The 21,545-nt window shown below is 40.2% G+C and overlaps 1 protein-coding gene across 6 annotated transcripts in view; it reads right to left on the bottom strand.

Moving 5' to 3' along the window:
• The window catches only part of ATP2B1 (ATPase plasma membrane Ca2+ transporting 1), a 131,470-nt gene extending 115,968 nt beyond the window's left edge, over window positions 1-15,502 (bottom strand). Inside the window, exon 1 of one of the 6 annotated variants that reach the window (XM_053895584.1) lies at window positions 15,484-15,502. The gene's annotated coding sequence lies outside the window, so the exon portion shown is untranslated. Of the gene's footprint in view, window positions 1-13,495; window positions 13,833-14,118; window positions 14,475-15,483 lie in introns of those variants that run through there. The other 5 variants (XM_019446410.2, XM_019446408.2, XM_019446405.2 and 2 more) reach the window with 5 other exon arrangements.
• Between the last annotated feature and the right edge of the window lie 6,043 nt (window positions 15,503-21,545).

Here is a 21,545-nt window from a genome sequence, read left to right as displayed (position 1 = left end):
AATAGGAGTCTTTAAAAATGCTGTGAGAATTTGATAAAGCAAAGCAAGGACCCAGAATGAATGGCATAAACTGTACACATAGCAAGAAAAGACAGAATCCCAAATACCTAACCAGAAGAAAAATCTTAATGAAGAGATAACTACCAAAACCCTTTAAATCCAGTAATTACAAAGGAAATAATCAGAGATGAAAATAAACTATAAATAAAGGTGTTTGTTGAAGGATTATTTAACATAAGAGAAAATCTCAAAACCCAAATATCCAATAACAAGGAAATGTGCCATAGGATGGAATACTACAGTGTTTAAAATGATGTTAATGAAAAAAATTTAATGACATGAGAAAATATTATAGCTTTTAAAAGCACACAATTATACCTACACTACCTCAAGCATGTTAGTAAGTGTACAGATTTTTTAAAGGATCAAAAATAAACACAAGCAGGATCATGAGTGTGTTTCATTTTTACATTGGTCTATATTCCCCAAACATTATACCATCAGTGTTGTTACATCTTATATTGGTTAAAAAAAAAAAAAAAAAAAAAAAAAAAAAAAAAAGTTAGATAAGTCACTGTATTTTAGGATTTTCCCTTAAATCCATTAATAACTCTTTCCACTTTCAGTAATATCTCTCACCCCAAAATTCCACAGAACCCATGCTTTAAACAGATTAATGTTTATAAAGGGTATAGAACAATACCTGGCAGGTAGAAAGAAATACAGTGGTGTTCACTTTATTCAATTATTCTATTATTTTTTAAATTAATTAATTTTTAAATTAATTATTTATTTTTTCATATGGAATGAGCTGGGGGAGGTGCAGAGAGATAGAGGGAACAGAAGATCTGAAGCGGGCTCTGTGCTGATAGCAGACAGCCTGATGCAGGACTCAAACTCAGGAAGCGTGAGATCATGCGTGACCAGAGCTAAAGTCGGATGCTTAACTTATAACCAACTGAGCCACCCAGGTGCCCCTTTTCCAATAATTTTAAATTCCCTTTATCTAAGTCAAAGTCAGTACTGTGTTTTAGAGCCAGCTGGTCTATTTTTCATGGCACTTTGGTAAAAGAACAGTAGCTTTTGGGTTTTTTTTTTTCCTTTTTGAATTCCAACAACTCTTAAGAGTCAACTGCTATCTCCCCCTGAGGTTCCACTTCCTTTACAAAAAGAGCAACAAGGAAGAAATTTAGTCAAATATCAAGTTCCTCAAAGGGAAGATAAGAAATTAGTGAAGGGGGTAGAATTCTGAAATATGGCTAATTCTTAAGACACACCTACAAAACCGTACTCCTTAACAGATTTATTAAAGAGTCTCTCACAAGTCAACACTTCATGGGATTAAACTCTTTTAAGACTAAGAGCATATACTTATCCAGATGAAGAAATGGAGAAATCACATACCAGACTCTTATTAGGGAAGAGCACTATATGTAATTATTTGGGGGAAAAAATGTCTTTACAGGTTTTTATGAGCTGCTTGGGGTGTGGGGGAAGGAGTGGTGGTGGTGTGGAACATCCCAGAGAAACTCAAGAAACCAAAGATGGCAACCAGCTGTTCTACCTAACAAAGGAATGAATTTGAACTTGCAAAGTAGAAAACTTTCAGGAGAAATCAAGGCTCTTGTGTTGTGGTGGACTGTTTTATTTTCAGTCACGTCCACACTGCTCACTTACATTTTTATAAAAATTTATTCTTTTACCCAAAGTAATACTGAATTCTGAATCTAAGTTGCCCAAGAATGTACAGACACAAGAAGTGAATTACAGATGGATACCTGGGCTATCTACACGTATCAACTTAGTCCATACATGTATTCATTTTTGAAAACTTATATGTGCGTAACATTCATTTAGAGAAACTGATCTACAAGGATTATTTTTTATTTTTATTTTTTATTTTCGTAAAATACTAGCATCTCTTTTAGTCCCCTTACTCCATACTCCACTCAGAGGTCATGTGAAATAGGTGCCATTCATTTTAGTACGTAAGCCCATCTCTACAAATAATATTGCAGTGCTCCAGCTTGCTTTTTCACATTCAGGTGTTATTAATGGCTATACACAATTCTTCCTCCCACTCCCAACACAAACATAAATGTTTCCTGAAGAACTTTTATCTGGAGTATATAAAGAAACTACAACTCAATAAAAAAAAAAGGCAGACAACCTAATTAAAAAGTGAACAAAAGATACGAATGGATAATACAGGTTACTCGAACTGAAAATGTCCATCAACAGATAAATGGACAAGCACATTGTGGTATACCCATAAAAGCAAATCTTTATTAGCAATACCAAAAATTGAACTATGAATATATGTAGCATGGGTGAATTTCAAGTAACTATGCTGAAGGAAAGCCAGAGCAAAAAACAGCACATACTGTATGATTCCATGTACAAGAAAATTCTAGAAAATTCAAGTTAATCTATAATGACAGAAAGCAGATAGGTGGTTGCCTGAGGAAAGGAGGAGACAGAAAAGGGAAGAGAGGGAAGATTACAAAAAAAGCACAAGAAAAATTTTAGGGGAGTGGTTGTGCTCATTAACTTGACCATGGTGATATTTCCACTGCAATATACATATACCATCAAGTTTGCCATTTTAAATATGTGCAGTGTACTGTACATCAATCATTCCTTAATAGAGCTGTAACAATTTTTTTTTTTTTTTTTTTTTTTTTTTAATTCTGAAAGAACAAAACAGAACACAAACTAAATACGAGTTCTGGATTCACACGTGGGACTTTCTGACTATGGAGTTCACTGTAGGGTGCGTGGAGATTTTTTTTTTTTTTTTGGACAAACCCTCACACAAGCACAGAGCCAATGCCAGAATCTTTAGGTCCTTTCTCCACAGCTGGTCAGAGTCCTCAGAGAAGGCAACTATAAGTCTAGCCAGCAGCCTGAAAGCTAAGTGAGGGAAGAAGGCTGCAGATCTTAACATAATATGTAAACTCACACATTCTCACATTCCAGTATATCTTTGGTAGGGAGCAGAGTTAAATGCCAGTTATATTCCACTTCTTTAACTGGAAGTCTTAGATAAATACATTTATCGAAAAGCTAGATCATTTTCATGAATGAAACTGCCTATCACAGACGAAACATCAAATGATGATAAACTAGTTACAAGACAAAATTAGAAGGCAAACCCAAAAGAATAAAGAATTAAATGGTTGAAAATCTGGGGCAGAGTGGGGAGAGAAGATCTACAACGGCCATTAAAAAAAACTTTAAGTCAACACTTCCAAGAAAAAAAAAACAAACAAAAAAAACTCCTTGACCTTATATTTTTTACTTTTTTGGAGGTAACAAAGAAACCCAGTGATTTACCCAAGGTCACTTGGCTTTTTACTGAAGATAAAATTCAAATTTAAATCTGGAGCGATCTTAACATAACATCACAGAGTAAAAACCGAAATCAGAAGTTTTAGGTCCAGTCACCCATACCATAAAGACACAGGAATAGTCTGAGAAAGGTGGGTATTCCTAGCAAAAGGAATGACGTGGCAAGAGGACCAGAGGCAGCAGATCAGGTAAGTTCCAGCATTCAATTACATATATAAAAAGAGCCTACGCAGGTGAATTGAAACTTTACTCTAAATCCACTCTGTGTTCAGGGAAGGATTGCCTGATAGATGTTTGTTCTTCTGATACCAGACATTCAGAGGATCTGATGCTAGGTTATCTCCTTTCCCTAGACTCTGCCATCACCTCTTTCCCATGTCACAGACTGACCTTCCTTGTTTTCAGTCCTCTCTTTGCATTATTGCCCTTTAACTCAAAAGTTCTCCACCATGGTACTAGTGTCAGGATTGTCCAAAGACCCTGGCTTGTGATTTACTTTTTTTTTTTAAAGTTTATTTATTTTGGGGGACAGGGCAGAGAGTGAAGGAGACAGAGAGAGAATCCCAAGCAGGCTCCACACAGTCAGCAAGGAGCCAGACACAGGGCTTGAACCCACAAACCGTGAGATCATGACCGGAGCCAAAATCAAGAGTCAGATGCTTAACCAACTGAGCCACCCAGGTACGCCTGTGATTCACCTTTTATTTTTTTATTTATTTATTTTTTTTCAACGTTTTTTATTTATTTTTGGGACAGAGAGACACAGAGCATGAACGGGGGAGGGGCAGAGAGAGAGGGAGACACAGAATCAGAAACAGGCTCCAGGCTCCGAGCCATCAGCCCAGAGCCTGACGCGGGGCTCGAACTCACGGACCGCGAGATCGTGACCTGGCTGAAGTTGGACGCTTAACCGACTGCGCCACCCAGGCGCCCCTATGTGATTCACCTTTTAAACAAAGACTACTGAAGGCATCTTTTACTTCATTTTAGGCATAAGTAAGGGAAAAAGAATTATAGCAAAAAACTGAAAATCTCACATAACTCTAGGTCCTAGACAGGCAGCATGGAGTAAGTAATGTGCAAATGTTATCCATGTGTGTCCCAGGAGGAAAAGATCATGCCCTAACCCATTCCACTTTTGCTAGCTTCACAGATTTCTGCCTTCACAGATTCTTTTTATTTTTTTTTTCACTATCAAAATCATTCTACACTCTTTAGATCAGCAATTATATAGTATGATTACTATTGCCATGTTAAAGCAGGAGCAAGTCTCAGAATTCCTTCAATAATACCTTACCAATAATTAGGTCTATACAATTTAAAAGGGCTGGAAGAACAATCACTGGAAAATGAATGAGCTCTGGAGAGAAAATTTTCTCAAGTGTTTTTTTGTAATATAACAGCTTACATAATAACTCTATATAAATCTATATTAAATTGCTTAAATGTTTGACATTATAAGTTTATGTATTCCATGAACATTTAACAGAAATGATAAAGTCAAGTAGAGGCTTTCCTTTCTTGACCTAAGGAAGGCAGTTAGTATAATTACACTATGCTTTAAACTTTAACACAGACCTATACCTATACTTCTTCCTGATGCCTACAATGATCCTGCACCAGCTCATGAGGTAACAGTTCCCTCTCAGTTCATGGAAAAGAACTCTCTCTTGAAAAAATTAGAACCTGCAGTAAACATACATTTAAAAACTTGGCTCCAACAGGGGCGCTTGGGTGGCTCAGCAGATTAAGAGTCCGACTTTGGCTCAGGTCATGATCTCATGGTTTGTGGGTTTGAGCCCTGTGTTGGGCTCTGACAGCTCCGAGGCTGGAGACTGTTTCAGATTCTGTGTCTCCATCTATCTCTGCCCCAACCCTGCTCATGCTCTCTCTCTCTCTCTCTCTCTCAAAAATAAACATTAAAAAAAAAAAAATGTTAAAAACTTAGCTCCAACAGTATTTCTATCAATAAAGAGCAACAACAAGGGTATCATGGTTTATACTTTAAACCATAATATGGGCTTCAAATTATCGCATTTTACATCATGCAATAAATATGCTAATGGACTACAGATCCAACAAACACATCTGAAGAACACCCACCGTGATGAAAGAAGTCACAGAAATAATGGAAAGGTGAAATTGGTCACTTTACAATATAAATTTTTGCTAATGTAATGATTCATTACAATCAGAATAAAACCTAAAAGACTAACTACTAAACTGAAATTAAGAAATGGAGGACTTCCAATATAGAAGATAAATTCTATTGTCCCAGCAACATTCTGTGGAATATGGTTGTTTTCCAGAAGTAAAACAGGTTGTCCTATAAGTCCATCTAAGTTAAAACTACAAAGGGAAGGGGCGTCTGGGTGGTGCAGTCGGTTAAGCATCTGACTTCAGCTCAGGTCATGAACTCATGGTTCATGCGTCCGAGCCCTGTGTGGGGCTCTGTGCTGACAGCTCAGAGTTTGGAGCCTGCTTTGGATTTTGTGTCTCCCTCTCTCTCTGCCCCTCCCCCGCTCATGCTCTGTGGGTCTGTCTAGAGCTCTCTCTCAAAAATAATAAACATTAAAAAAAATTTTTTAAATAAATAAAAACTACAGGGGTAAAAAACGTTTTTAGAAATTTACCAAGAAAAATTCCTTAACCTTATCTGCTTTCCCTTAATGCAAGCTACACAATATCTAAGTCCTTAATCAATATGCCAAAAAATACTGATTGGACATTTGCTAAAGTTTTATATCCTCAAGAACCCATGTTCTTGGGGCGCCTGGGTGGCGCAGTCGGTTAAGCGTCCGACTTCAGCCAGGTCACGATCTCGCGGTCAGTGAGTTCGAGCCCCGCGTCAGGCTCTGGGCTGATGGCTCGGAGCCTGGAGCCTGTTTCCGATTCTGTGTCTCCCTCTCTCTCTGCCCCTCCCCCGTTCATGCTCTGTCTCTCTCTGTCCCCAAAATAAATAAAAAACGTTGAAAAAAAAAATTTAAAAAAAAAAAAAAAAAAAAAAAAGAACCCATGTTCTTATCTCAACTCCTCTATATTATTTCCAAATGAAATAATGACTAAAACAAAAAGGATTCATAATAAATGGAAGTGTATGACCCAGACTACAAATGCAGAGAAATTCAGACAAGAAAATTAATGAGTGATGATTGAGAAAGGTAGACTAATGCTGAGTTCTGAAGGATGGAACACTTAGACAAGAAGATCGAGGCTCCTATCAGGTGAGAGGAAAAAACATAATGACAGCAAAGGTAATGAGAAGGGTGTATATGGAAGACTGCCAGACTGTGACTGTCACAGAGTGGGCAGTGGACAGCGCTAAGTTACTGCAGCACTGTTCTCAGCTGCAGGAAACATGATTCCTAGTGTGACCTACGCGAATGGCACCCACCGGAGGTGTACAAAGTGGTGATTCCATTAAGTAGTATAGAAAAGTGGTGATCCTTGAAGGTAATATAGAAAAGTGACAGGTGGGATGATCCACTAAAAGGGACTCTGTGAAACAGGAGCAAAACAGTAAACACATTTACATAGATTCAGTCCATGTGAGCACAGCAAAGGACGGGAGAAGAACCAAAGGGAAAACTGCATAAACCAGCAATCTTGGATGTTGGTTTTGCCCCTCTACCCTTATAAAACCCCTATTAATATTTCTTAGAACCAGCATTCTAACAGACACTTTGGAAAATACTGAGCTACTTTACAAAAGGCCTTCAAAGTCAAGGTGCGTGTTGATAAAGAGAAAAATGAGGAACCGTTAAAAGTTTTAGTGACGAAATGACAGCAGGAAAGCTTTTTAACAACAACAAAAAAGTTCTGGCACAAATATGAAGGGTAGATTAAAGCAGCAGATCTGAGCATTTTGAGAGTAAAAAAATTGTTTAATATCCTTCTGGGAGCAAACTCACTGAATTAGTACAGTGAACAATAAATCCACAGTTAATAACGAAGTTATTTAAAAAGCATCTTTTAAACAATCAAATCCTTTTTAAGATCTATTTTTCAGAAAATACAACTTTTTCTCCTAAAGTTACCAGGTTTTTACAGTAGTCATACCAGTTTACAGTTAGGCAGTATAATCTCAGATTTCACAATGTAAGCAAGCACTGGTCCATTCAAAACTATCCTTATTCTTTCCCCCAGAGGCCCAGGTGACAGTAATATTAATACAAAGCAGATATCCCAGATTTTGAGATACCATATTGTTGTAAGTTATTGTACCTAAAAATACCAAATAATGTTTTTAGCAAAGAGTTAACGAAAAACACTGCATACTGTTTAAAATAGTTAACACTATCCTAGGAAAATTTTAATAAGAAGTAGCTTCAAAAGAATATGGTTAACAGTTTACCCATAGTTTATCTGGATCTCTCTGCCAAAACTCTTTATTAGTTTCAATTTCTACAGTCATTTGTAAATTATAACCCATAATTCCTAAATATATCCTAAAGCACAGCCAATTAAGTCTAACTTTTTGGAACAACAACAAAATGCTCAACACAGTCTTGAAATGGATTTACTTTTCAATTAATTTCATTATAAAATGTATTTTAAATACAGATATATAAGCTATTTACCATCCTGTTATAACAAAGCAACAACAACTGTATTTTAAGACTGGTTTTAAATAGAAAGTAATCCATATGTGGTATATAATATTAGATAAAATAGTTTAAAAAGTCAAATCAGTTTACATCGACTGGACCTTATAGTAGAGGGCTAAACAAACTGCTGTACAAATTGTTATTTAACATTTAAGTAAAAGGAGCAGTAACTTGCTTTAATGCACAGAACAGTAAATTATCAATTAGTCTTATTCATATTCTTGAAAAATCATTAGGCACTAACCTGCTGCTTTTGAAGGAACAGCTGCTTGTTAACTGAAATTCTAAGGACCACTACTTATCCACCAATGTATGTCCTTTTAAGGAACATACAAAATTTTTCTTTCTACCAAAAAATAAGAGCTAGACTAAAGCATAAATATACAGTACTGTCCTGACATAATATGCATTATTTTCACAAAAATAAGTCCCCACGTTAAAGTCATTTGGAAATGGCAGACACTGGGGCATGAAAACAAAAAGAATGTTCTTTGTCTAGGAGTTTACAACATTTAATAATAAGTAACTTAATAAATAATCACAGATGGATCTTCTGAAAGAAGACAGTGAACAAAGATAAGAAGAATATTTTCAATTTACCAGGTTTACAACTGTTACAAAACCCACCAAGTCCACAAGTCAAACTTGGCTACAAGAGTCAAAATTGTTTGAAAGCACTAACTCTGCTATGTTCCAAGTCAAACAAATCAATGATGCCCTTCTAATTTATAAAGGCATTCCTACTGCATAATATAATTTTAACCTAGTTACAAATTTAACATGTTTCTCAAAATACAGACCACTGGGCCCCACCCCAAATGTGCTGAATCAGAACTGCAGGGGCAACGCCAGGGAATCTGCACTTTGAATAACTCCCCCAGGTAATCTTCATGCACACTAATGCTGGAGAACCACTACTTACTTGCCTTGCGAGATTTATAAAAAGCTTTTGTATTTGAGGAACTAAAATCTCCTTGTTTGGGACCTTTGTAAAACTAAATGACATTACAAATTAATATTTCAAAAAGACTCAGGTAATATATATGTTTGGCAGAAAAACAAGTGCATTAAAAAATTACAGCAGAAATTAAAAGAAACCTGTAGCATAGGCCATTTTAACACAAGATACAAGACACCCTTAATCATTTCAAAGACCAACCGGTCTTTGAAAACAAAATTCCTTACTTAAGAATGATCCAATCCACAATATTAAAAATATAGTATTTCAAATATGTTCAGATACATCTTACTGAGCTGTTAAGTAAATCAGAGTATGAACTGTTTACATTATACCAAACATAAGCAATAGAGTATATGTATAAAGTTAAACCCAAACATATCTATTTATATTACACTATTAAATTTATTCTGATCAGAAACTGATTTTTCATAAACTTACATAACGTTCACAAACTTACATAAAAACATGTATAATGGAAAGAGCAATGGAGCAAAACCAAGAAGCCACCTAGAGTCCAGTTCTGGCTAATCTAGCTGTTAGCTATGTGCCTGTGGGGCCTAGACAAATCAGTTTACCTAACTGGGGTGGGGCGGGGAGGGACTACCGATTTTACTCATCTCACAGGATTATTTATTGTGGACTCAAATGAGGTAGTACATGTTATATTCTGAAATACTGTAAAGCACTTTACAGACCAAAAGCATTATTACTGAGAGCAAAATCTGAGAGCTTGCTGTAAAACAATGAAGAACATAAAAATTACCTTTCAGGTTCAATTAGATATTGGACATTAATTGTGTATTCTGTAAATTACCAGTAAAATTCACATAAATTCACTTCAGTTACCTGTGTCCCCATTTATAACAGATCTATTTCATGTGTAAAGATAGAAATGAAATTAGATGGGCCACCAATTGATAATTGTCAGTATTGGTCACTGAGTATATCATTCTCTGTACTTTCTCATGACTGGCAATTTCCATAATAAAACTTTTTTATCAAAGCAACAACGTACATGTGTGTTTATGTAAAACACTTGTAAAAGCTAAAAAAGACATCTTTTTAAAAGTTTTTTCTCTTTCCAAATATTTTTCCCATAACTACTCTGTATCATTTGCTTTTGACGTTACCACAGATTCTATATATTCCAAAATAAGCTACTCACATTACCCTTTTATATATCATGACACCGACTAGATAATAACATTCCCCTCCAACTGGGCAAGTAAAATCTTACCCAAGCTGCAAAAATTTAATTCTTAGGTTTTTGCTCCCTGATCTTTACTCCTTTATGTTTTTGCTCATTTATTACAAAATTCAGGAATTAAAAAGTGAAAACAAACCAATTTCAGCTGCATGTAAATGCAAAAAAGTAAGAAAGAAAGGGGCAAATGCTCTTTTTGTTATTTTTAGTACATAAAAGACTGACAATTGTAACTGGCCATTCGTCTTAAAACCTGTTGACCTATACAACTCAGTTCACAAGGTAAGAGACTGTTTCATCCAAAATTAAGTTAACATGTCTGTCAGACAAAGGAATTTGGTAAATTTAACCCCCAAATTGAAGATTCTATCAAATTATGCATAACAATGTATGATTACTTTACATATATCAACCTAATTGCTCAACTAATGTCCTTAACATGAGGCCATGTTCCACAGACTGAAAAAGCATAAGCCACTCTTCATCTCAAATTTTGTGTTCAATTTTAACTTAATGAAACATCTGTAGCTGAACAGCTTATGGTTTACAGTAGTCTATGAAGAAACTGCAAGTGTTCAAATTAAACCTTAAATACAGATAGAAGGGCAATAATATCTTGTGGTTGATGATGAAAACCATTTGGTAATATCCAGTCATTCATTACATGAGCTAAATCTTTATTTCTTCATGTTACATCTGTAGTAATAATTATCAAAAAGTATCCTGTGCCTAAAGAGACAGTGTACCTTCAATTTTTGATGGGGGGGGGGACAGGGGGGAGCAAGTGGGCAGGGAAGGGAATCTCACAAATTCAACTGTCACTATATCATTTATTTTCTGAGCATTAAAAACTCCATTTATTTTTGTATGAGATGCATTTGAAAGGAGCCATATAGAAACCACTTTTCCCAACATGGTCTTTAATAACTTTGAATGTAAGAACTCCTGCTGGAAGTCCTCATTTATATCATTTAAAAACAAGTAATTGTAAAACTTGCAGTAAAACCATAAAAGGCAAGCTGTTGCAAGATGAAAAACAAAGAAGAATTACTAACTTTACTCAAGGTTAATAAATTTACAGATTTTTTGCATCTTTACTGTAAAATCTGTTAATAGCACATACGCTGTATTAAAAAAAAAAAAACACTTGCAAAACCACTATCATAACGGTAGGTACCTTTATTTGGTGGCAATAGCTCATTTTAAAGATCTATTTACAATGCAGCTATTTCCTTATTTCTTTTCCTAAGTAGGTCCAGACTATCATTACTTCCATTATCACAAGCACAAATCAAAACTAGTTTCTCACCTCATATCTCAGAATCCTATATTAAGTCACAAGCGTCAATTAAAAAGCAGTATTTCCCATAGAATGCCAGGAACCCCCATTAACACACAAAAAATTAAAGACAATTTCACCTTAACATCTAAATGGAGATGTCATAATGATAGCCGCAACAAAAACCAAGAAGGCGTACTCTGAATTTTCACCATTTTAATAAAAAAAAAAAATCACGAAATTTTAAATTAAAGGTGGCGCTCTGTCCTCAACTCACCCATTGTGACTCACTTTTGCAGACTATATGGTAGGAAATAACAGTTACTTTTCAAAGATCTTTGCAGTTACACCCAAACCAAAATCAGGACAGAGATCCACCCTTAATTACAGCAATTTAACTGTCTCGTCCAAAGCAAGGTAGAAACTAAAACGACCCCCTGAAATCATAGCTAAGTGAGCCCATTTCATGTACTAGTTTTCAAAGATTCCCTTTAAGAAAAACGTTTCTATCTACTTCAAATTTGAACTCACCAGGGTGGAAAAGAAAAAGGTGGGGGCGGGGGACCCAAATGAAACGCACCAGTAAAAAGCAGATTCTCCTCCAATCCCTCTAATACCCCCAATCCGCCTCCGCCACACGCAAGGACAGGGTGTCGGAGGAAGGCTAGCGGCAGGGCAAGCGGTGAAGGCCCTTTATTGACTCACGTGGGCCACCATCCAAAGGGTTACACACCCTCTGCTTGAGGACAGCCTCATACAAAGCAGATCCTTAAAAGTACTTCTTATTATAAAATACACCCACGTTGAGCAAGAGCTTTATTTTAAAATAAGACTGTCCTCAGGTGGGGGAGGTTAAACACAACAAAGGCTTCCATGTTGAAAGACAATCCAGATATATGCATATACTTACACACATATGGGGAAAAAAATCCATATAACTAATTCATCGTGAACAGCAATCGATACTAACAGGAGCCATTAGATTATTAATAAACCCAGAAAAGTAGCATGCATAACAGCCAAAGGTGACTGCTGGGCTCTAACCCCAGGGAAAGGTAAAAATTTGCGTGTGGTATAGGGTCCAGCCCTCCCCAGATTTAGAGACCCTCTTTGACTTCCCTTAGCACGGCCCTCCCACCCCCAGCTCGGCACCAAGCACCGTTGCACCGCACAGGATGCGAGCTCTCCCAGCGCTGCGAGTCCCGCAGAAAACTGGTGAATGAAATCCGCACGGACACCAACCTGGCTAGTGACCGCGGCGCAGAACCAGGGGTCGCTAACTAGCTTAGCCAAAGATTCTCCTGCAGGATGGGATAAAGGGAGCACACCCCCACCCCCGCAACTGGAATGCGGTTCTTTCTTACTGACCCTTTCCAAAGGGGGAGTGGAGGACGCAGGGCTTGTGGGTTGGTGTTTGTTTTTCCTTTTAAACTAAGTCTAAAAAACCGAATCGGAAGCAACCGTCAACATCCTGGGGGGGCCAGAAGACGCCGGGAGAAAAGCGAGGCTGCTCCTTAGCTCCCCGCGGAATCACCGTCCGGTGTGACAACGCATCAATCAACCAGCCCCGGCCGGGGGACGAGTAGGGGACCCCGCTCTCAGCTCGCGGAGCGCGAGTGGGGCCGAAGCTGGGGATTAGAGGGTGACCCTCCTGGGGCTTGGGGAAAGAGTGCAGGGCACCGCTGCCCTCAAGGTCACCACACGCCGGGGCGGGGGCGGCCGGCAGCAAGATGGGCTATGGCGCGGCCGAGGCGGCTGAGAAAAGCCAAAGAGCTGCGGGTGTAGACACGAAGCCCCACCGAGCCCCGTCCCTCAAGCTCTGGGCGGGGACTCCCGGCCGGTCCCGGCGCTGAGGCGCACGCTGAGGAACCCGCTCACCTTTATGATCTCCCGGGGCGAGCGCGGCAGGAGACAACCTGCGAGGGGCGCCCCGAACGCCCCCGCCAACTTGTCCCGATTGCGCCGCAGTCCACTGAACACCCAGCTGTCAAGACCCCAGCCGCGACGCCCCGACCTCGACGTTCCGCCCGGCCTCCCCCGCAGGTGACCTGACCCGCCGCCACCGCCGCGGGCGGGCGGCAGCCGCCACTCACCTCGCCCGGCAACAGGAACCATTTTCCGAGGGGGGAAGGAAGGGGAGCCTGCAGGAGGGTCGGGGGGTGGGGGTGAGAGCGGTGAGGGGCAGCGGGAAGCACGGAGAGTGGGGCTCGGTCCTCCACTCGTCCGTAGCCGACTCGCAGGGCTCGGGGCGCCACGCGGAGGTGCGGCTGCACCTCGAGGATGAGGCGGCCGCGGAGCCCAGAGGCTCGGCGTCCACCAGCCGGGGCTCCCTACTCACGCTGCACTGCGAGGAGGCGGCGGCGGAGGAGGAGGCGGCGCCCAGCCCGGCCCCCGCCCAGAGCCCGGCAGCCGCCGAGTGGCCGCCCGCGTCCCCGCAGGACCCGCCTCCTCGGCTCCGCAGAGCCGCACACAGGGCGCGCCGCGCTCAGCACGGGCAGCTCCGCCAGCCTCACGCCGCCGTCCGCAACAGTAGGGGCGGGCGGGGTGCAGCCCCCTTCGTGAGCACCGCAGCCCAGTCTGCTCCAGGCGGGGTCGTGGCCACCGGAGAGCGGACGGCCAAGCACGAGGGGGATGCGCAAAGCTTCGGGCAGGGGCCCCGTTTGCACCGGGTGGCCCGCAAGATTGCCGGGGTAGGCAGGGGGAGGTGAACGCTCACCCGTTCCGGTCTGGCGCTCCCTTCTTTCCACACCCACACGCCTCCCGCTCCACGCTGGCGGCGCAGCTGCTCCCGCTGCCACTGCCGCCGCCGCCGCCGCCGAAGCTCGCGCCGCCGCTGCTGCCGCCTCGGCTGGGCGCGGTCACGTGACGCAGCCCGCGGGGAGCCTGGGGGCGGGCAAGCGCGCGCGCGCCGAAGTAGCGCGGCTCGAACGGGGACTAGGAGCCGAGCGGCGTGGAGAGGGCGTTTAAGGGGAGGACCCAGCGAGCGCGTCCCCGACAGGCGAGCGCGCGCCCGACGATTAGAACTTGCCGCGCGGTCGGGAAAGGGTGTCCGGAGTGAGGGGCGGGGGACAAGCGCCTCCACACGCCCCTCCCTCTCTTCCTTCCCCGAGAACCTCGGTCGGCCGTTGCCCCCGCCCCCTCCCGCTCTCGCCTTTCCTCTTGCTGCTGCCTGCGATTGGCTGAGAAGCTCTGACGTCCGTGTTTCCATGACGTATCGAAGCGGGGGAGGGGCGGCGGGGGAGGAGGGGGTGGCTGGAGCGCAAGGGGCGGTGACTCCGTCAGTCACTCACAGCTGCCGTTTGGGCGCGGGGCCGGTAGGCTGCCGCGAGTGTGGAGGCAGGACGCCGAGGACTGCCGCAGGCGGGCGCGGGCACTCTTCACCTGGGGCCCCGCCCGAACCACCCTCAGGCCTGCGCCCCTCTAGAAGCCGGGAGCTGGGCCGGCGGGTGGGCGAGGGCGAGCGCTCCTGGCGAGGACAGGTTAAGGCTGACCCCGCGCCAGCGGACATTTGAGCGGCTCCTCGCCGCGTCTCTGCTCCACTTCGTACCGGACTCGCTGCCCGTCCCGGGCCGTGACGCACGCGCCGGACGCCAAAAGTGCCTCTCAGCTCGCTCGCTCCTTGAGGAGAGCCCACTCCCGCGACGGGGGCGGGGCGCCTCGTCTCCGTTCCAGTCGGTCGGGCCCCAGACACCGGGGATCCCCGCTGCAGCGCCCAAAGGGTTAACCCAGGCATGTCTCGGGATCCGCGCTTAAAATCCCCATGTTTTCGTTTTGGGTTTGCTTTTCCTACCTATACCCAGCCATTGGCTCTTTTAGTTCACTTTGTAGCATCTCGACCCAACACCCTTCTTTCGTGTGGGTGAAAAAAAAAAAAAAAAAAAATGGAAAAAAAACACACACAAACAAACACCGGGAAACCTGAGGTATTTAGAGGCTAAGAAGTAACCTGCTTTGATCCAAATTTCAAGAGATTTTGCAAGTTAATAAAAAAAGAAACCACTCGTAAGACATCTACTTTAAAAATAAAACTGTTTTTCCTTCCTCCAACACATGCACACTTGTATGTAAAGATTTGTCTTACCTAAGACACCGTGTCCCATCTTCCTCCAATTGCTTCTATTTGAACTAACCGTCGCCGCTCGTCCAGAGATCTTAGCAGTGTTGTTTTCAATACCACTTAATCAGAACAAAAAGATAAGTTCTGCGGAGTCTCCTCCCTTCTCTTAACTCCAGGACTGGAAAAATGAATATTTGTAACGTCTTCTTAAAAGCATACAAGCGATGCAAGACTTTATTATGTATGTTCGTTCTCTGGTAGCATTTCTTTTAAAATATTTTAAAGGCTTAGAAACAAAATACGTAAAAAGTTTAAAAAGCAAAAAACGCCCAGTTGACCCTGTTAATATATATATATATATATATATATATATATATATATATATATTTTTTTTTTTTTTTATCAATTTATGTATCTTACCAGGTTAGACATTACCTTTTGAGCTGTGTGCCCTTGACGTGAAAAATTAGCACTTGGGCAAAACGATAGTTTTTCCTCTCTTCCTCTCTTACCCCTCTCTTCCTCTCTTTAATCACTGTTAAGGAATTGGTTGGTGTGGTACAATAGCCCTTCCTGACACTATTTCAAGACTGCTTTCAGAAGAACAGATTATCTTTTCAAAACGACTTAGAGAAATTTAAGAATCATTGGCTTTTGTCCAACTTTTCCTCCAAATAAGTCGCAATAGAAAATTGAATTATGTATTCTACTTTAATCAAGAATTTAACATTAAAGTAATATAGGAATCATTGCTACACTACACTAGCAAAAATGGATAATAGATTAAATTAGAATCTGTGCACTTCGTGTTTGTTACAATTCCAAATAATAAAATGTATACTCTTAAGTTATTGTGGTCATGAAAAATTACTCAGCATCTTCATTTTAAGACATGATTTCAATAAGAGTTTTCATTTATGGAGATTATATACATATATATCCTAGAACATATTTGTATGCATTTTAATGAAATATGAGTCACACACACTGATATACTTTCACTGTCATAGTCAAGATGATTGTACTGTGTAGTTTGGTTTTTATATTTTGATTCTTCAAATAGCAAATACAGGCTGAAAGCAATATAGAAATAACTGTACACATTACATAAGGAAATTCATTTTTTTCTCTAACAGGTTTATTACTGAAACCACCTTAATGACAATTCTCAATGTAAAAATCAAGAAAATATTTCATTGCTTAATTAGCACTTCCTAAAAATGGAACTACTTGAATTCAAAGATGCCACTGTGTAAGATAAAACCATATTCTCCCATTTAAGACCTCATGTATCCCATGAGGGATACTGACCTAGAGATCTATCAGTGCATATTAAGAATAATAAAATAATGTGGGTTTTTTTGTTGAAATACCTATTTTACAAAGTTCTTTTAATGCAGTTTGAATATATGACTATCTTTTTTTAGTTACAATGCAAAATTTATAAAGGTATTTAAATCCTATGGCAAGTTACTATTTGGGGTATTAACATTATTTGAAGATAGGCCATGTGTTCAAAATAACAATGCTCTGCAAACTATTAAAGTACGTGACATTTGGTGAGGCAAATCAAAACTATTGATTATTTTCTAATAAGTTGATCAATTCAACATGAACTAATTATGTATAACTCATAGACAGTTTTCTAAAATCTTCAATGTAATTAAGTATAAAGGGAAACATTAAGATCTTTACCCCCAAGGATTCTGTCACATGCACCTAGCAATAGGACAAAATAAGACATATCAACAGCAGCATATATTTAAAACCATATCATTTCCCAAATTAGATATGCGAATATACAAGTTCTGATTTTTACAGAGTGCTAAAGAGAATTGACACGTGGAGAGAAGCATGAGAGGAGAAATATTCAATGCTTCATAAAAAATAGTTGTATGTATTCTCAAATTCCATTAACCTGGATCACCAGAGAGAGATGTCAAGAGAAACATTACTTAACTGAAAATCACAGAGAACTGTTGTCTATTAGTAACACATTAATTACATTTGCTGAATTCAATGAAGTATGGTTTTGCGTAAGGCTAAAACAGGAATTTTCAAGTCACATAATGGAAAATTTTTATAGGTGAAAAATGCAAAACGGTTAGTTGTCATCTTTTGACAGGAATTATTTAACACCCTGTACTCTTCTAGGTATAAGGCATTTTTTTCTAACCCAAATATTATATAATCTAGGTCATGGAGTATGGTCCTAAATTTAAATTCCAGAAAATCAAAAGAGGAAAAGCTCATACTCAAATGTTATTGAGGAAGTTTTCCTAAAAGAGGATTTAGATTTGACTGGTGCCACAAAAGATATATAGGATTTAAATTAATGCAAAAGAAGACGGGCAGGAGAAATGCTTGGAAAAGTACCAGGGTATTAACAAGTTCACCACATTCATTTTCCTATCTTTTCATTAGCCATGAAACATATGTTTACTACCTTTGATATTCTTTGCCTCCATACAAGGAACACATTTACTTTTCCATAAACAGTGCTGAGTTATGGTGTATCATAGAGTCGTTGTGAGGGTTTGGTCAGATATTTATAGAAAACTCTTAACAATGTTTAGGTGTAGTCAATGCTCAATAAATGTTACTATTATTCATCAGCACCATTCTTTATCCCTTACTACCAAATAAATGTACTACAAATTAAAACGTGTATTTTTACTTTACTTACTTCATTTTAGCGATTAGGGGTTTATTATTCTCACTTGACAAGTCCAAAGATAGGTGATGGTATGATTGATTCAGCTGCTGAACACAACCATCAAGCATCCAGGCTCATAGCTTTCTGCTCCACCATCTCTGGTGAATGCTTACTTCACTATCTCTTTATGCTAAGACAAGGAAAATCAGCTGAATTTTTTTCCACATTTGGAGAATCTCACATTTTTCAGATTTTTTAGTGCTTGTATCTCTATAATTTTTATTGTTGCACACCTTTTCTTTGAATCTCTTGTTTTTTATGCCATTAGAATGTGCGGCTGAGTCACCTGTGTGCACTTACCGATGCAGATTCCTGGGGCCATACTCACGGAGCTTTGATTGAATTTGTTCAGAGTGGAGCCAGTGAATACACATTTTGGACAGTTCCTTTAGGTGATTTTTGAAGCACCTTACTATCTCTTTCCCTCCATTGTTATAATGTTCTTTCGTGTGTCTTTCGTGTTCTTTCATTGGTTCTTCTTTCTCTTTCCCTGGCTAGTTCCAATACTAAATTCCTATACCTGAGCATTTTTCTGTGTGTTAACAGTCTATAAAGTTCACCTACTTTCATGATTCAGCACCTTGAAGACAAGAATAATGTCACTCATTCATTTAACATTAACCAATTGTTGATCCTGACAAATGTCCTCTCCGCTGACTAAGGTAGGAAAACAAAGACGTCTATTTAGAAGGCATTAGCATCAAGGTGACAGTTCTGGCACTTAATAAGTGCTTAAAACAAAAATAGATTGACATGAATGAATGAACAAGTGAACTATCACCTCTCCAAAGAGGAATTCTAAATTTATACCCATTGCCTTGCTCTTTTTTTCTGATGACCCAAGGGAACTTCTTTCCGTGTCAATTTTTCTTTCTTACCAATAGAAATATTGGAAAGAAGCCAATTTACCAGTCATCAAAAAACAAGTCACTGAAAGTCAATTTTTTGACTATGTATTTTTCATGGCAGAGAAGAAGGAGGGCAAGGGAAGTCAGAGAAAAATGCTGGGGAGTAGGCAGGATCTAAAGCAAATAAAGAGGATTCACCTTGAAAATAAAAAGAAGCTCTCTTTCTCTGATGTAGAAGAAGACACACAAAAGAAGTGTGAAGGAAAGATAAAATTTGAAGCTTAGAGTAAGGATAACATAGGCATATACGTGGCATCTTAATATTCCTTATATAACAGGTGCTTATGATGATCAGCCAGAATTGAGTAAGGCTAAAGACTGGATGAAACAGATTAAAGAAACTAAAATATAAAGAAAATGCTTTCCAAAGCCCAAGCAAATTTAGACCAATATAGGTTTTCATGATATTTGCTGGTGATTCAGAGTTGGAGTTTCCCATTGCAGTTACCGTTGTGAAGGAGTCTGGCACAGAGCTTCTCAGTAGGATAGTCATGGGCACTGAAAACCACACCGGATCAGCCTACCAGTGCTACCATAACAAATAACACAGACTGGGTGGCTTAAATAACAAAATTTTATTTTCTCACAGTTCTAAAGGCTAAAAGTCTAAGATCAAGGTGCTCTAAGGATTGGTTTCTGGTGAGGCCTCTCTTCCTGGCTTGGAGAGAGCCACCTTCTTGCTATGTTTTTTACATAGCCTTTCCTCTATGTGTATACGTGGAGAAAAAGATCTTTGGTGTTTTAATCCTTTCCTAATAATGATTCTAGCCCTATGGGATTTGGGCCCTACCCATAATACCTTTAGCCTTTAGCCTTAATTACCTCCCTAAATGCCTTTTCCAATTCCAATCACATTATGGGATAGGTATTCAGTGAGTGAATTAGGAGACGATACAATTCACAACATAAACTCATCTGGTGAGCATTTTTCAGAATTCACATATCAGAGTCCTTCCTCAGATCTACTGGATCAGATTTCCTGTGTTATACAACTCCACTTCTCAAATATGTGTGTGTGCATTTGTGTGTATGTGCATTTGTGTGTGTGTGTGTGTGTGTGTGTGTGTGTGTGTGTGTGGTGGGGAGTGGATATAGCCAACAAATGCTGGGGGAAATATAGCTAACAATGTTAATACACAGTACAAAAAAAGAGTAAAGAAAAATAAAGGAATACCAAAAAGTACAAAAAAAAAAAAAAAAAGAAGAAATCTGTAGTGCTGGGAACAGAGAACTAAAAGGTAGAACAGCCAGTATGCAATAAGCAGATACCAGCCCATGGGGATTACTCAACCTGGAAATAAGTCATAAATGTTAGTGTGGAGTTTTAAGATAGGAGATGTGGCGTGTATACACTTGAGTGAGGCCGGAAACTGGAATTGAATCCTGTATGAAGCAAAAATCTTGCCTTCTAGCCAGTGGTATGCTAGTACCAGTTCCTACTATTGGCTTTGCTGGGCTTTTCCCAGAACTCCCACATGTACCTATAAGAGAATCAGTATTTGCATACCTGCCATGCCAAAGGCATCAACTGCCAAAGAGACTTACAGTGGAGTCTAGCCAAGAAAAAAGATTTTGCCCTTTCCTTCTCCTCCATCCTCCTTGACCTCAACACCAAAAGAACTGATGCTTGGAGAAGGGAGGCAAGAGGGGAGTAAAAATGCATAGAGTCAGGGGAGGGGAAAATATCTTTGACTCAGAAAGAGATTCAAGTCTATAATGGTCATGGGGACTAAGTTTTTATAGTTGAAAGGCCCCCAAAAGTTTTTAACATCTACTTCAGATCTTATTAAAGAATAGGTATGAGGGGGGGCGCCTGGGTGACTCAGTCGGTTAAGCGTCCGACTTCGGCTCAGGTCATGATCTCACGGTTCGTGGGTTCGAGCCCCACGTCGGGCTCTGTGCTGACAGCTCAGAGCCTGGAGCCTGTTTCAGATTCTGTGTCTCCTTCTCTCTGTGACCCTCCCCCGTTCATGCTCTGTCTCTCTCTGTCTCAAAAATAAATAAACGTTAAAAAAAAAAAAAAAAAAAAAGAATAGGTATGAGGGATTCATTAGATCATGGTTGAAATTAGTTCCAAGAAAAATACCTCATTGAGAGGAGTTGAGGCCATAATTTAGTAGGTGGGCAAATGTCATTAGAATGGAAATAATCAAGTGAAGGAGGTGAAAGAGGTAAAGCAATTGTAAATCACAGTTACATGAAAAACAGCTTAGGTAGTCTTCAGTATATAGGGCTGAGGTGACAGGTGAGGAGTTCCCTTGGGGTAGAGACAGGGAGGGAATACCAAGTTGGAAATTTTGTGCCTAAAACTGCTAAATCATTATCACCATGAAAACCTGGCAAAAAGCTACTTCTGGTCAGATGCGGCTTCCTACTTCTACTATTGAGACCTTAGAAATACGTCAGTCTCTATGAAATCTCATGGTCATGATGGAGAAACTTCTGGAGACAACTTGTCACAG

The sequence above is a fragment of the Panthera pardus genome, unplaced genomic scaffold (genome assembly GCF_024362965.1).
Source record: "Panthera pardus isolate Hobbes unplaced genomic scaffold, ASM2436296v1 HiC_scaffold_6, whole genome shotgun sequence".
Classification (NCBI taxonomy): domain Eukaryota; kingdom Metazoa; phylum Chordata; class Mammalia; order Carnivora; family Felidae; genus Panthera; species Panthera pardus.
This window is presented reverse-complemented; position numbering and strand designations above follow the sequence as displayed.